Below are 17,043 nucleotides of genomic sequence, written 5' to 3'. Positions count from 1 at the left end.
AACAATCCTCAGAAATAGAGGCTATTCTAATCCCCATTTTCTGGATGAGAAAACTGAAAAGAAAGAATTCAAGTAACTTCTCCAAGGTCACACAGGGTAGTAAGAGGCAGAGCCTGGATTCCAGCCACTTTGCTAAGGGGCCGTAGATTTTAATTGCTTGTCTCTGCTGCTTGTCTTTGGGACCTTTTTCTTAATAGAACCTCAAGTGTTGCTTTTAACTTGGGTTTTCAGAAAGACAGCACAGAATCTGCTGAAGTGTGAACCCATTCTATGAAAGCCTCATTATAAAGCGTTTAGTAATACACCTTCAGTAACAACGTTGTTACTTTGTAAGCCCTTCTGGTCTGTAGAACAGAGGAAAAAGATTGTGAGCTTTAAAGTCCAGTCTTCTGCCCTTGACACCTGTCTTTGATAAGCCCTTCACCTCTCTGAGGATCTGCTTGGTCTTTGTACCAAGGATGTTGTCTCGTTTAACTATCACCATAAGCTGAAGATAACTTAGAATTAGGTGAGATGGTGGAGAAGGCAATGGCACCCCACTCCAGTACTCTTGCCTGGAAAATCCCATGGACGGAGGAGCCTGGTGGGCTGCAGTCCATGGGGTCGCTAAGAGTCGAACAGGACTGAGCGACTTCACTTTCGTTTTTCAGTTTCATGCATTGGAGAAGGAAATGGCAACCCACTCCAGTGTTCTTGCCTAGGGAATCCCAGGGACAGGGGAGCCTGGTGGGCTGCCGTCTAAGGGGTCGCACAGAGTCAGACGCGGCTGAAGCGACTTAGCAGCAGCAGCAGCAGCAGGTGAGATGGAGTATCTGATTTAGTTCCTAGCTTGGCAGGCATGTCATCTTGCTTTCCATTCCCTGTGTTTCTGTACTATACTGCTTTCAGGAAAAACTGGCTGCTTTCTTGCATGGTGGGTGGCATGTCAATAGAATAAATGTATAGTAAAGTAATTTAGCAAATATGTGAAGAAAAGTTTCACTGCTTAGTATTAGCTTCATACTTGCTGATAGTTAGGAGGGAGCTGAGCTTCTGAATACAATCGTTCCTATCTAGTTAGTCATTCTTAGATGCTTAATAGAAGTTAACGAAGGAAACAGTTGGGATAGAGAACTAATTTCAGGCAAATAAAAACTACAGCTTTAAAATGTTTTTTTTTTTTTCCTGACTATACTTGTAGAAATTCAGCTAATAAAGAAGAGTATTTAAAAGAAAATAAAAGCACATTTTTCAGAGGGAGATTTAGTTGTAATCTCACCTTTTAATGCAGGACTTTTTAAAAAGAGGCCTGTGGAACATGTGAATGATTCTGAATCTATGTTGAGAAGGTGCTCGGGGTAGAAACCAGAATGACCAAACAGATGGAGTGGTTGTTTCTTAAAATCTCCAATGGGTCCCAACATCCTTTTGTAAAGGAATAATTTGGAAATAAGACTCTGGTGAAATCCCACAAGATGACTAGCTACCTACTATGCTTCTGTTCCCCAGTGTACTGACCTTTGATGGGGAAAGACCATATCCCGTCATCCTTAAATCTGCAACAGTTAGGTCAGAAAGCACCTGGCATATAGTAAGTGCTTAGTTTTGGGACTAGATAGATTACTAGTGGGAGATACGTTTCTTGTCTCCACAATTTATAAAGGTGATCTCTAAATAATCTTTAGAATACTAGGGGAAAATGCCAGCTATAAGAATTGTTCCTTGAAAAAATCCAATTATTCTCATATCATTATTCTATGTGGAAAGCTCAGGGCTTCCCAGTGGCGCAGGGGTAAAGAATTGGTCTGCCAATACAGGAGACACTGGAGATGCAGGTTTGATCGCTGGGTTGGGAAGATCCCCTGGAGTAGATCTTCCCACTCTAGTATTCTTGCCTGAAAAATCCCATGGACCAAGGAACCTGATAGGCTACAGTCCATAGGGTCATAAAGAGGTAGACACAACTGAGTTACTCAGGCTTGATGTGGAAAGCTTGGGAAGATAAAATAGCTCCCAGCCAATGAGGGTCCCTGTGTGCCTGGTCCTGGCTGGACATCCCTGATGTGAAGAGTGGAGACAGATGCTAGCTGTCTACTGAAATTCAGAGAGCAGCCTTGCTGGTAGTATGATCAGGCAGCTCATCTCTGTCTCCTTTGTCCTTCTCAGACCTCTGTAATGGTTTCACCTCTGAATCCTAAGGAATGCTTTCCTTGTTACCATGGTTGTACCAGAAAGTGTGAGCAAGTATCTAGAGCTCCTTTCTGAAGTATTTTACAGACCATATTTACTTCATTAGGCTCATTAGAAGTGTTGATTCTCAGTAGCATTGATAAGCCAGCAGTGTGTTTGAGAGAATGGGAGAACCCAGGCCCTTCAGAGGAGCCCTTGTTCACCAGACCTGTCCATTGTTCTCTACTGAAGCCTTGTGGCACCTGGTGGGTCACTGACCTGAGCCAGGCCTCAGGGCTGCCGCTTCGCTCTCCTTCATGTGCTTCTCAAATCTCTTTTTTTGTTCATGTTACTCTGCTTCTTTGGTTTTCTTGATTTTTGTCTTTACATCAGTGTTCATTTCTACTTCTGCAATTTGTCTTTCTTTTTTTTTTTTCCTCTCTTATACCTTGCTGTTTCCCATTTTGAACAGAGACCCATCAAGAAAAATAAGAGGGAAGAGTTAAACAACAGTAAAATGAGCTGTTACACTATTAACTTACTGTGCTGTGGAGAGTGATGGAAAGATGCGTTTTTGGAGTCATACTGTCTGTTAGAATTTGAGCTTTGTCACTTCCTATGTAACCGTGGGGCGAGCTATTTCGCTCTAAGCTTATGTCTCCTTGCCCCCCACCAGTCTATAAAACAGGATATAGTATAATAATAGTACCCAGCTTACAGTGCTGTGAGTTTTCAGTGATTTAATAAATCTGAACCTCTTTGCACTAGCCTGGAATGGGACTTTTGTCTATTATTAATATTTAATAACTGTGGTAGCATTTTAGCGTCGAAAGAAGCTTTCAATTGTATTAAATATTTGTCATCTTCCTCTCTACAGGGTAAGTTCCTACATTTTCGCCTTTGTTTCTTTCACAACTAGACTTGTGTCCAGCAAATTAGTAATCAATACATATTGACTGACTAAGTGAATAAATCTGTTCCAATACCCTTATTTTAGGAATGAGCTATCAAGTTCAAAAGGTACTTCATTTTCCTCAAGATTGGTGACAAAACCAGAGCTAAAACAGAGGTCTCCTAATTCCCACACCAATGCCTTTTCTGAGAAGACTTTGTCACTTTCTCAGTATTTATTTTGTATGGTTATTTCCTAGGAAGCTGTATAGTAGTATAAGAGAATGTGCTTTAATAATCAAACAAATGCTTAGATAAAACTCCAGCATTCTTATGAAGATCATTGGCACCTGCATATCTTCTATATCCTCATCTGTAAAGTAAGCAAATTTCTACTTTGTAGAACCATTATAAAGGTGAATTGCGATAATCCACGTAGAATGCTTAGTACTATTTCTTTGGTGCGCCCCACCACCAACATTTTAGTTTAGTTAGACTTGTTATACATTCAGTCTTACCTTGTTTCGCATTCTTTCTTGAATCTTCTATGATCTTGAATCTTCTGTGATCAGGCTTTTGACTCTCAGCACTCCACAGCTCACTTGGCCCTCATCTGACTTCACCTATGAACAGAGTTTGACCACTGGTCATGCAGTGCTCCTTGATACAACTTTATCTCCTGCGAGGTCACTCTTTGGGTTCTCCTTCTACCCCACTGGCCTGCTCCTTCTCAGACACTTCTCTTGGCTCTTCTCATTTTTCCATCACTATCTTCTGACCTCATTGCCCGTTTTCATTCTCTCTGGTTCAGCCTCCTCTAGTTTCTGGTTTCAGATATTATCTAAATCCCCTTGACCTTCAAATGTATATCTCTAGCTTAAACCTCTCCTCAGAATTCCTGATTTATGAACCTAACTGCCTACTTAAATTTCAACTTAGAGGTCTAATAGATTTCTCAAACTTATCTTGTTCTAAAATAACCTCCACATGCTTTCCTGCAGCCTCCAACCAGGTACCTCCTATAGATCTTCGCATCTCAGTACATGAAGATTTCCTCCTTCTAATTGTCCATGCCAAATGCTTTGGAATATGCTAGAGCCCAGTCTCACTCTATATCCTATCCATTAGCACATCCTGTTGCCTCTTTCTTTGAAATGTATCTGAAACTGAACAGGATTGCTGCCACCATCTCAGTATGAGATGCTGTCATTTCTCACCTGGAGTATTTTTTAAGCTTCCTTAAACAATCTCTCTTCCTTAAACAAGTCTCTCTCTCACCATGTCCTCTGTCAGTCTATTCTGTATGTATCAGGTAGAATTTTACTTTTAAAGTATATATCAGATGACTTCTTTCTTCTGCTCAAAAACTTCCAATGACATCACATCTTTTTCAGGCTAAAATCCAGAGTTCTTTCTGTAGCCTACATATGCCTGCATGGTCTGCCTGCTTCCAGCCTTTATATTCTTGTGTTTTACCCTCCCCGTTTTCTTACTAACTCCAGCCACATTTGCTGTTTCTGGAATATACCAAGTATGCTCTTGCCACTGGGTCTTTATACTTTTTTCTCTTGCTCAGCAACCCTGGGAAGCAGTTATGTGAAAATTCAGCTATTAACCGATTTTGGAAAGCTAAGAAGCGCGTATGTTTATATGTATGTAACACTCACAACCAGCCTCAGGTAGCATTGAATATTCAAACATTGATATTTTTTGAGTGAAACATTAAGAATATCTATGCCAAGTGGTATAAATAAAGACTTAAAATCTCACTGTCAGTTCAGGTCCAATTTTGGGACAAAATGAGGTCAGTTCAGGTTTTGTTGCCAAATGATTTACGAAAAAATAATCTTCAGAGCTTTGGGGATTTTAGAATTGCAGATGAGAGATTTTGGATCAGTAACAATACATGGCTTGCTCCCTTATTTTTGTTTTTTGGTTTTTTTTCAATCTTTATTCAATGATCATTGGGTAGTCAGGGGAGATCTCTATCTAATAGGCTTTTCTCTTTTAAAGCAAGTTTGGCATGTGGAAAGTGTCCAGTTAAAAATTGTTGAAAGAAGAAATGAATCTCAAATCATTTTTCACTCAAATAAGTATTGTTTAGGAGACAGTGTGACTAGTTTAAGAATAGATGACCATTATCAAAAACAAAGCACTGTTTGATTAGTGATAGTTAAACACAGATTAGTATTTGAAATATCAGAAATACTTAATGACTGAGTCATCTGCTGACACAAAACCCATTATCTACTTTAGTGCCTGGCAGCCTAATCAGTTGGACTCTGTTTCATTGACCTGTTATTGACTTGTCATATAACTTTGTCAGTTTTTAGTATAACTTCATCTTCTTTTGATCATCGCCCTGTGTCTTAGAGCGTTTTCATGCAGTTGATCAAGGATATTGCCACTAATTAAATGTAAATACAATAAAAAATTTTGACACTGATAATATATTTAAAGTATCATGTATGAAATTAATTGAAAAGTCCAAAACTTCCATTAAAATCACTTGAAACTCTAACACTCATTTATAACCTGTATATGAATGAAATCACTTCTCTCTAAAGAGAATGTGAGTAGTCAAGTGCTGTAATGGTGTTTGTCTTAGTTTTGGTTGAGTATCCACAGAAGAACGTTAGGTGTTAGTAGGAATTATTGTAGTACCACTTTTCCTAGTGTTTCTCCGACAAGAAGAGTTTATGTCCTTTCAGAAATTAATCATTTTTCTCTTCTTTCAAGCTTTGAGACCATAATTGTATTTAAATTGCTAATCTGTTTTGAAGGATACATAATAAATTGCTTAACATTTATATCCAGTCAAATTTGTAATTTGTATAACACTTGCAGAACATTTGGAAAATTGAATATAAGAAAATGGAAGTGTTATTAGAATTGTACTGTATTTTAAAAAGTTGGCTCCCAACCTCCAGACTGAAATCCTTCTTCAGTCATGAATTTTTATTGCTTTTCTCTCATAGACTAGATAGAGCAGATGTGGTTTTATTTTTTAATCCACATTACAGGGAGAGCTTTTTTGTTTGGGTTTTATGAAAAGGATTTTATTTTTTATGGTAGTCATACTTCGGTTGCTTAAGAAAATGCTATTTTAAATAGAAGTAGTGACTTATTTGCATCCTTAAACTTAGCAAACATGCCTTAAGTAGTCGGTGTTTTTGAAGGCCTTTATATCTGATCACCATGGCTGATATTCAACAGTGCTATTAAACGAAATAAACATAGATGCCTCTTCTGCCACAGAGGCACAGGTGGACATCTTGGTGGCAAGCCTCATGCAGTGTGACACATGGCACAGCCCGACATGGGGCAGAGAGCATGCAGCTTGAAGCAAGAGTCGTCTTATGTATACTGCGCTGTGGATCTGTGTTTTTCTGTGGAACAGGCATCATTCAAGATGTTTACATAGTATGGTATTTGTTTTTTTATCAAATGTTTCTTATAATTTCTTAAAAATAGTCAAAACCTGATCAGCACAGTCTATTTACAAGCCAGAGTTCCTCCACCCTGCCCCTTGCTATCTATATAAATGATATTTTTGACTCTGTCCTTTATAATGTTGGCACCCTGTGCATATTGGATGTAATCAGGGCTGAAAGGAAACTTGAATCCATCTGGAAGCAATAAACTTTTCTAAAAGACTGCACAGTGTTATTTAATCCTGTGACTTCTTACTGTGAGTGAAATTAAGGTTTGATGCAGTTGTGTCACATCGTATTGATATCAAATTTATCTTTCTAAAAAAATTACTGACTGTAGTATTATAGTGCAGTGGAGAAGATGGCTTGCTTTAATCCTACAGGCTATTTTGCTTCAATTACATGTTATATGGTGTAACTAAATACATACTTGATCAAAAATGTTGTTTTCTCTAAAAGTTTCACATTATCAAGTCATACATTTTTTCCTTTACCTTTGACCTTTTATCATAGTACTACTTGTGGTACCTTTTGTCAAAATCATGTAGTGCATAATAAGAATTATTATGATGAAAGGCATGGAGAAGAAACTGTTATTTTAAATTTCTTTAATTGAGAGCATAGCTGAATAAATACCATATATGTAGAGTGTATATATAGAACATTAAGGTCAAACATTGAGCTTATTTTCGTATCAGATTCTTTGAATCAATATCAGGCTTTTTCAGAAAAAAAGTAACTTCTAACTTCTACTCCAAAATAGCTTTTAAAATTTCATTTCAAATAGGTCGTAGAAGATCATATTTAGTGTGTGTAGGAGCCTGTATGGTATCAACTATCTAGCATAATTTATTGTTTTTGTATGTGTGTTTATTAAAACGTAGTTTTGTTTTTTATTTTTACATTTTGCCTAAGTCCAACTGAAAATAAATGTAAAAGGATATTTGACTACGTTATATTGGTAACTTCATTTTAATATTTCTTTTGTGAATCAATTCCCACTGAATTTACTCATATAGAGCTTTTGAATGCCAAAAATAAAGCAGAAACCTAACAATGTTTGTCAAGTATATGCTTTTAATGGTGGAAATGAAATAAAGCCCCACATCACCCATGTGCCTAGCATATTAAAAATAAACATGAACTTTGTCTTGCAAGTTATTAAGTTGGATTTTTAATAAAACTGATCAGCTACATTAAAATATTTCACTTTTCCTTTGTCTCCACTAAGTCTAGACCTGCAAATATTTTTAGAATATCTCAACGTGTATTTTTTGAGATGTAATTAACATGTAACATATATTAGATTTAGATGTTTAACACAATTCAATATATATTTGATATGATCACCACAATGTTTAATTAACGTCCATAACCAAATATAGTTACAAAATTTTAATTTTTGTGATGAGAACTTTTAAGATCCACCTTTCAAATATGCAATAGAATATTATTAATTATAGTCACCATGCTGAGTGACTGTATCACCATCCCCAAGACTTAAAACTGGACATTTTTACCTTTTGACCTTCCTCACCCATTCTGCCTACCCCTTTTGCCTTGCCTCTGGTAACCACCAGTCCATTCTCTGAGCCTGTGGGTTTTTTTTTTTTTTTTTTAAAGATTTTTAAAGATTCCACATACAAGTGAGATCATACAGTATTTGTCTTTCTTTGACATTTCACTTAGCATAATGCCCTCAAGATCCGTCCAAGCTATCCCAAAGGCAAGGTTTCCTTTTTAACGGCTGAATAATATCCCACTGTCTGTGTCTGTATGAGAAACATTTTCTGTATCCATTTATCCATCAATGGACACTTAGATTGTTTCCATATTTTGTCTATTGTGAATATACTTGTATTTAAGTTTACTTTTGTCTGTTCAATACAAGTAGCTTCTGGCAATTTCTTTTTATTTTCTCCCCTTGTTTCCTTCACACACACAGTGGTTCCTTGACCACAGGTGTGCCATTTCTATCATCCAGAAGGTAGACTAATGATAAGTTCAAGTGTCCTGAGGCTGGTTAGGTGAATTTCTTCCAGTTCATTTTGGATGATCAGGATGGTGGCGTTCTGTTCCCAGCTGTTTTGGCTCCTCAGATGAACTTTCCTTTCCTGGTACTAAGATCAATCATTATCAAGTGAAAATTATTACCTCAGTCTCTCATGCAGTGGTTCTACTTCCTTCCAGCAATACAAATCTGCATGTGCTAATTTCAGATAGCCTGGATTTAGATTGGTTATTCTGAATACTTTTTTGGCTTCTTAGGATCAAATAATGACAGTCTTAAAGGTAAAACTGAATGGGAGTGGTATTAAAGTGAGCCTTTTAGCGTCTCTCAGTAGTCAAACCCTTTAGATTATTTGGAGGGTTGAGGGGAACTTCACCATGACTACTATGGGGGGTGGGACCTGCATAGGTAGGGCATTGATTGCTGCTAATGGTGGAGGTGAAAACCAACGCATTCTGACTGTCTTTGAGGGCCTCAGAAGAAAAGAGTATCAGTGAGTCAGCTTGGACTGTGAAATATAAGGGCATTTTACCAGGCAGGAAACCTATACACAGGCGTTGTCCTTAGATGCTGACAATAGAAGCCATCATTGTGGCTTAGTCCTGTTTCTACAGTCCAGTACGTTCCAGGCCAAGAAAGATGAAGAACTCCTTAACCTTTGTTTCTCTTAGAAACAGTTGTCCATGGAGATTGCTCTATTAATATTAGCATTTTAACACAGAAGTGCCTGGAATGTTAGTGTTCAATCATGTTAATGAAACAAACTTTTGAATTTATTCTAAACTATTATAGTCTGATCTTTCTCTAATCCCTCCCCTGTTGCTATTTTTTTAAACCACCATTTAACTTATGTGGGAAACAATATATGTAACTTAAATTCTCAAAAAGCTTTGAAGGACCTTTGTGCCTTCACCTCTGTGAAGTTAGGAACCTCTGATATGTGACTAGACTTCAGCTGAGTAGTACTGGGCAGTAGGAATTCAGAGGCACTGGAAAATGAGGAATGTTTCTTGGAGGAGGGGCTCCATGAGCTCTGACAGATGGTTAATGTTTGAAAAGACTAGAGTCAAGAAGGCCTTCCATTTGTTGGGAAATGAAGGAGCAAAGGTTCAGAGGTTGAAATGCATACACCATCATTAAGATATTAACTGATTGATGTAATTGTAAATACAGTCAGTAGCAAACTTTTATAGGACACCTAGCCTTGTTTGAAGCATTGAGCTGGGGTTGGACTCAGAGATGAGAGATGAGGAGGGCAGTGAAGATATTGTTGAAATGAATTACTGAGAACTAGAAAAAGGAAGACTGATCACCATACTTCTGGGGTTCATGGGAATCTGCACAAGGATCATTTAGTAGCATATATATGAACTATAATCCTATATGAATTGATATACATAACTGAACTGGTAATGCCAAAAAAGACTAGATTATAAGATTAAGATGAATTAATTTTTTATTTTTTAAAAATGTATTTATTTTAATTGGAGGCTAATTACTTTACAATATTATAGTGAGTTTTGCCATACATTGACATGAATCAGCCATGGGTGTACATGTGTTTCCCATCCTGAAACCCCTCCCACCTCCCTCCCCATCCCATCCATCCCTCAAGGTCATCCCAGTGCACCGGCCCTGAGCACCTTGTCTCATGCATCGAACCTGGACTGGCAATCTGTTTCATATATGATAATGAATGTTTCAATGCTAGTCTCTCAGATCATCCCCCCCTTACCTTCTCTCACAGAGTCAAATAGACTGTTCTATACATCTGTGTCTCTTTTGCTGTCTCGCATATAGGGTCATTGTTACCATCTTTCTAAATTCCATGTATATGCATTAGTATACTGTATTGGTATTTTTTGTTCTGACTTACTTCACTCTGTATAATAGGCTCCAGTTTCATCCACCTCATTAGAACTGATTCAAATGTATTCTTTTTAATGGCCGAGTAATATTCCATTGTATATATATACCACAGCTTTCTTTTCCATTCATCTGCTGATGGACATCTAGGTTGCTTCCATGTCCTGGCTATGATAAACAGTGCTGTGATGAACATTGGGGTACACGTGTCTCTTTCAGTTCTGGTTTCCTCGGTGTGTATGCCCAGCAGTGCGATTGCTGGGTCATATGGCAGTTCTATTTCCAGTTTTTTAAGGAATCTCCACACTGTTCTCCATAGTGGTTGTACCAGTTTGCATTCCCACCACCAGTGTAAGAGGGTTCCCTTTTCTCCACACCCTTTCCAGCGTTTATTGTTTGTAGACTTTTTGATAGCAACCATACTGACTGGCATGAGATGGTACCTCATTGTGGTTTTGATTTGCATTTCTCTGATAATGAGTGATGTTGAGCATCTTTTCATGTGTTTGTTAGCCATAAGGTGAATTAAGCTTATATTTTCTGTTGGTCTCTAGAATAGTATTTATGTTGGTGCAAAAGTAATTGCAGTTTCAGACCCTGAATTTTAAGTCACTATAACTGGGCTCAAACACATCTTTATTAATCAAAATATGAATCACTACAATCAGCACATTTTTGCCAGTGAGAAATAACTTTACTCCTGTAGCAAAAAAATTCATGTTTTGGGATTTGATGAACTCTTGGAAAGCATTTTCTGTGTTGTCCTGGTTATTAAAGCATTTTTACTGCAAAAAGTTGTCAAGATGCTTGAAGAAGTGATAGTCGGTTGGCAAGAGGTCAGGTGAATATGGTAGATGAGGCAAAACTTCGTAGCCCATTTATTCAGCTTGTGAAGCGTTGGTTGTGTGGCGTGAGGTCAGGAGTTGTCACAGAGAACTGGACCCTTTCTGTTGACCAGTGCTGGCTGCAGGTATTGCAGTTTTTGGTGCATCTCATCCATTTGCTGAGCATACTTCTCAGATATAATGGTTTAGCTGGGATTCAGAAAGCTGTGGTGGATGAATTTGGCCTCAGACCATCAAACAGTGACCGTGACATTTTTTTGGTGAAAGTTTGGCTTTAGGAAGTGCTTGGGAACTTCTTCTCTGTGCAACCACTGGGCTGGTTGTCACTGGTTGTTGTGTAAAATCCACTTCTTGTCACATGCCAAAATCTGATGGAGAAATGTTTCATTGCTCTTGTGTAGAATAAGAAAAGATGGCACTTCAAAATGATGATATTTTTGATTTTCAGTCAGCTCATGAGGCACCCACTTATCAAGCTTTTTCACCTTTCCAGTTTGCTTCCAGTGCCAAACAGCCATAGAATGGTCGAGGTTGAGTTCTTGGGCAACTTCTCTTGCAGTTGTAAGAGGATCTCTCAGTTAGTCGTTGTCAACTTCTGATGGCCGGCCACTACGCTCCTCATCAAGGCTCTCGTCTCCTTTGCAAAACTTGTTGAACCCTGCTGCAGTACACATTCATTAGCAGTTCCTGGGCCAGGTGCGTTATTGACACTGCTAGTTGTCTCTGCTGCTTTATGACCCATTTTGAACTCAAATAAGAAAATCACATAAATTTGCTTCTTGTGTAACATCAGTTCATTAGCAAAAGACATAAATCGAGGAATGCACCTTAAAATGATGTGTACGTAACCACATTTGTTTAAGAATGTATTCCGATATCAAATGGCAAAGTTCAACAGTGCAAAACCACAGTTACTTTTGCACTGACCTAAATACCATTCTCAGAGACTGCCCATTTATGAATGTTTTCCCTAAGGAGTAGACATGTACGTAGATGTGTAAAATGACAGGGACAAATGTATAACTAGATAATACAATCAGGTAATACACAATTCCAAGAGATGCACATGAGTGCTCTTACTGAAGTGAAGATGACAAAACCCAGACAATTGCATGATAAACTTATGCTATAGAATATGAAATTTTGAATTGTTCTTTTAGTTCACTAGGTTTCATATGTAGTAGGGACTTGTTGCACAGTCTAAAAAAATTAGTGGTAAAATCTTAAACTGATACAAAATGATGAAAGATAAAAATGCATAAATCATGACATTTTAAGGCTGCATTTTCTTAAGCTTAGGCCTGTCTTCATAATAGTATAGATAGGTCCAGAGTTTCTTGAGTGTTTTTAGTCTTGGAAGCCCTTTACACTCTTAAATTGTTGAAAACCACAAAGAACCTTTGTGTATATATAATACCCCTGATATTTACCATGTTAGAAATTAAACATTTAAAATATTCATTAAAATAACAGTAATAAGTCCATTGCATTTTAACATAAATAATGTTTGGACTAAAAATAACTATTTTCCAAAACAATTAAAAAGTCAGTGTCATCTTCTTGACTACAGTTTGCAAATCTTTTTTTAGAAGACACAGTGTTCCTTAATAGAAAGATTTAATAAAAGATAGCTGAGTTTTCAAGATTGCTTCTGCCTTCAGTTTGTTGTGAATGTATTTGTTTTTGTTAAAGTATATAAGAAAAATCCAATTTCACACAGATATTTGTTTAGAACAGGAAAGTATTTTAAATAATGTTTTCAGGTAATTGTGGATATTCTTTGATACTACAGTAAAACTTGGTAAGTGCTAATTTCTTAAATGTTAGTTACATAGCAGAATCTGTAAACATATCAGTTAACCTTCTGTAGTTTGCTATTTGAAAATTTGTTGGTCTGTCTTGCACTTTGAGTCTTTAGTTATGCATAATTTTATAATATCCTGCATTGAGTATTTGGAAAAAGTGGTCTACTGAGTTATATAGAGCTTCCAAATGTTGACACATTTAATTATATAAATTTTTAAACTATCAGATATATTAACATCACTGCCAATATCAGCATAAGATTCTTTAAATACTGGGAAGCTGTCAAGCTCACCATGGCAGATACAGGTTTTACAAAATTCTGATTTTTGCTTGAAAGTTAGAATTTTGTCATTGACAGCATTCTTAGTTGTTTTGCTTGAGTGACTGGCTCACTTTGCTTAATTCCCAGAAAACATTTACCAAATACTCATACTTGCATATAATAGTTTTTTAGTCCCATCTTTCAAGCAAAAATGATTTTCTGAACAAAATTGAGCTAGTCACAGCGTGAATGGTATGAGTTCTTTTCCTGAAGAGAACTTTCATTTGTAGCTGAAATGCTTTTTTGTACAGTTCCCATATCACACATAATACATATAAAAAAGAAATTACTAAAGGGTAGAGATTTTTAAAAATTAGAGTGTTACTGCTTCATCAAGGACAGTTAAGTGATATATATTTTTTTAAACTGTGAGTTTGAAGTGATGAAGAATGCAACAATTATTAGTGAAATTTAGTGTCACTTCCTTGATTCATGGTGACACCAGATGTTTTAACCACTATTTCCTTTTCAAATGTCAGCACAGTGAAAAAGGCAAATAACATCTTTAGTATTATTATAAAAATCATTTTGATCCTCTACACCTTCTGAGAAGACATGCTGAGGATATTTAAATGGTTGCCCTAATTTGCCAATTTTGCCATTATTTGTATAAAACAGTGTTATAAGTATGAACATTTTATTAATGGTATAGATTTAGGGAAAAAATTGATTTCTAAGAGTTTGCTATTTGGAACATGAGTTCCAAGAATAGAGCTTAGAATAGAAATTTGTCAATAGAAAGTTTCAATTATACTATTATACTGTAGTATAATATATTATACTATATAATATATATTATGTTATATTATATTATATATATATTATATATTCAATTATACTATACTAAATTTTCAATTATACTATTTTTAAATATACTGAATTTATGTGGTATTTGTGATTAAACATAGACTATGTAATTTAAAATTGTTATTGTCACTTTGTAGCATAGACATTCAATGTTCTGAATAAAGAATTATATATTTATTGTCTATATTTCAAATAATCAAAACAAAGAATAATATTTAAATTATTTGACTAATCAGTTCATTTTGGACTTTATGCAAAAGTACTTATGTATCTTTGGGCACTTAAGTTCTTAAGAGAAGTCCCTAAGCTATTTATACGTGATAGAAATAACTAGAAATAAGTGGGGAAAAAATTGCAGATGGAAATTGAGCATTAATTTTTTTATTTGGTATGACAAAAATGTGACTTTTTGGTATTCTTTTACAAGATAATTCTATTTCTTGTCATTCTTGATAAGTGTTTATATTTAGGAACTTAAGCTTTTATGCTAACAAATGTTAAGTCAGAATTCTTGAGGATTGTAATGCACTGTGATGGTTTTCAGTAAATTACTGGAGCAGCCCTATTTATTTAAACCCTGGTTTAACCTGATTATTAACAATTAAATTGTGTTTTCTTCTTACAATTAAAGTGTATTCAAATTTATTGGTCCCTTGCTTCACAGATTTATCTCAGTATGTGGTGTATTCAAACAGAATTTTGTATTTTTAATTAGGGGATTAGATAAGTAATTCTGAAGAGCCAAAAAAAAAAAAAAATTGTTAGACATCACATTGCTTAACCATCTAATATACCATAAGTGTGTGTCTGCACTCTGTTGTGGGAGCTGTCTATCAGGCAGGCTTGTTTTTCGGGCAGTATTTTAAAGAGTGGACATGTGCAGGAACTGTGAGCACAATTAGCGCCAAGCAGATAAATCCAGCTCTAATCCTGTTTACGGTCTGCATCAGACAGATGTGCCAAGATTGATTTAGACAAGCCCTGGGCTTACAGTAATATTTTTAAAAGTGCCATTCACTGTTCTATTTCTGTTAAACCTTTGCTAAATATTCTTAAGTGTTGTTGGTTTTACTGTTCTTGTTAGCCACCCTAACCTACTTTAAGCAGGTCCTGCTTTGCTCTCATGCTGACAGGGTAACCTGCCAGGAGAGGTTATCTTTATTCCCTGTAATTAAATTGACTTTTCCCCTCAAGAAAATACAACAATAGGAAGTGGGTGCTGAATTAAATAAATAGCATGATATCCAATAGACATATACTTAAATCCCATGCTGGAACAGATGGTCCCCAGCATCTCTGTAAGTAATGTGAGAGGACAGTTAATGTTCTGAAACAACTAGCTATCACCAATATGATCCTAATGAACCAATAGATTTCAAATAATAAACCACATGCCACAAAGAAAAATTGCATATCATCTGTAAGGTTTTAATGCTCCTAAACTGGAAAAAAAGTCTGTAGATGATTTTCATGTTTTTCTAATGTTATCAAATATCAATTTATAAAGTTTAACTTCATATTTTTTACCAATAAAGGTAAGTTTTAGCATTAAAGTAAAGTTACATTTAAATTATATCCCCCCAAGTATGTTTAAAAAAATTTTTAGCTCCTCTTTTACATACTTAGGTTGTGCATGGAAATGTGGCTTTTGCATACAATTATGAAAGCATTTGCTTTTATTCGTGGCAGAAACTGGTTATCCTGTTAACAGAGGTTGCTGTGTGGTGCTGGAAGTGGCTATCTTACAGATGAACGATTAGGCAGAGATAAAAGACCTAAATATGTTTCAGCATTTATAAATAAAATAGTTTATAAACCAAAAGCAGTATTTTTCTGATTCACATAGAGAATAAGAGTCTGAGTCTTTCTTAAGCTTTTATTTATAAAGAGGTATAGGTAAGTGGTTGATTTTAATAGACCCCAAAATAATAGTCTTCACTCTGAATATGGTTTCTTTTTTTCTCTTTAATCATATTTCTCATCAATATTTGTATTTTCTAACTGTGTTTCAAAGAGTTAAGTGTTTTGGTGTGGGGATAGAGGGGAGACAATGACCTTCTTAGATTTTCAGCTTATCCTCTCGACATCTCTAGAACCTTCAGCTCACTGGGGGTTAGCCTGAGGGCTCTCCACCTAGAAACCTGAGGCCCCTTTGGCCTTAGCTCTCTTTCAAGTCTTGGAAGCCAGGGTCCTGCTACCCGACAGAGCCAGCTGGTCCACTGCTTATATCTTAAGAACTTCAAAAACAAAACAAAGACACAGACAAGCACCATCTAATCTGATAATGCATAAACAATGTTTAGTTCCGAGCCACTCCCGTGTTCTTGCCTGGAGAATCCCAGGGATGAGGGAGCGTCTATGGGGTCGCACAGAGTCAGACACAACTGACGTGACTTAACAGCAGCAGCAAGCCATTAAATAAAACCATTTTAAATTCAAGTTCACACAATTCTAATGAGTTTTATTCCTAAAGACTATATTCAGAAGAAAACAATTTTCCATAAAACTAGTTATATACACATCTTCGCATATGTTAGGAAACAATTTTGTTTAAAATCAGGTGTTTCCTGTGATTAGAGAGAACTGGGCTGATTTACTCATGTTGTGTAAATGACTGACGTTGAAGAAATGAATAATAGACCAGAATTTCTACATAAGAAATTGGCACCTGAGAGATTCCTATAGCTGCTGAGGAAAATAGAGTGCTGAAGAACATTTGTCTATTGTTAGAAATTTGAAAAGCAAGCAAAAACTATTTTATTCACAAATCAATTATCTTTATTTTCATTTCAAATGAAAACAAAATGTTTCTGTAGTGCTTCCTCTTAGCTTCCTCTTGTCACACTGGCGAAGAGAGCAGGCATGTGAAAACCTCAAATGTGAATCTGTAGGCAAATGTGGGAAAAGGTTAGA

General features: G+C 36.2%; 1 protein-coding gene across 1 annotated transcript in view; it reads left to right on the top strand.

Moving 5' to 3' along the window:
• The window catches only part of CERKL (CERK like autophagy regulator), a 136,572-nt gene that overhangs the window by 25,526 nt on the left and 94,003 nt on the right, over nucleotides 1-17,043 (top strand). The gene's annotated exons all lie outside the window — the stretch shown is intronic.

The sequence above is a fragment of the Bos mutus genome, chromosome 2 (genome assembly GCF_027580195.1).
Source record: "Bos mutus isolate GX-2022 chromosome 2, NWIPB_WYAK_1.1, whole genome shotgun sequence".
NCBI classification, from domain to species: Eukaryota; Metazoa; Chordata; class Mammalia; order Artiodactyla; family Bovidae; genus Bos; species Bos mutus.
Note: the sequence above shows the minus strand (reverse complement) of the source record. Positions and strands in the feature narration are given on the sequence as shown.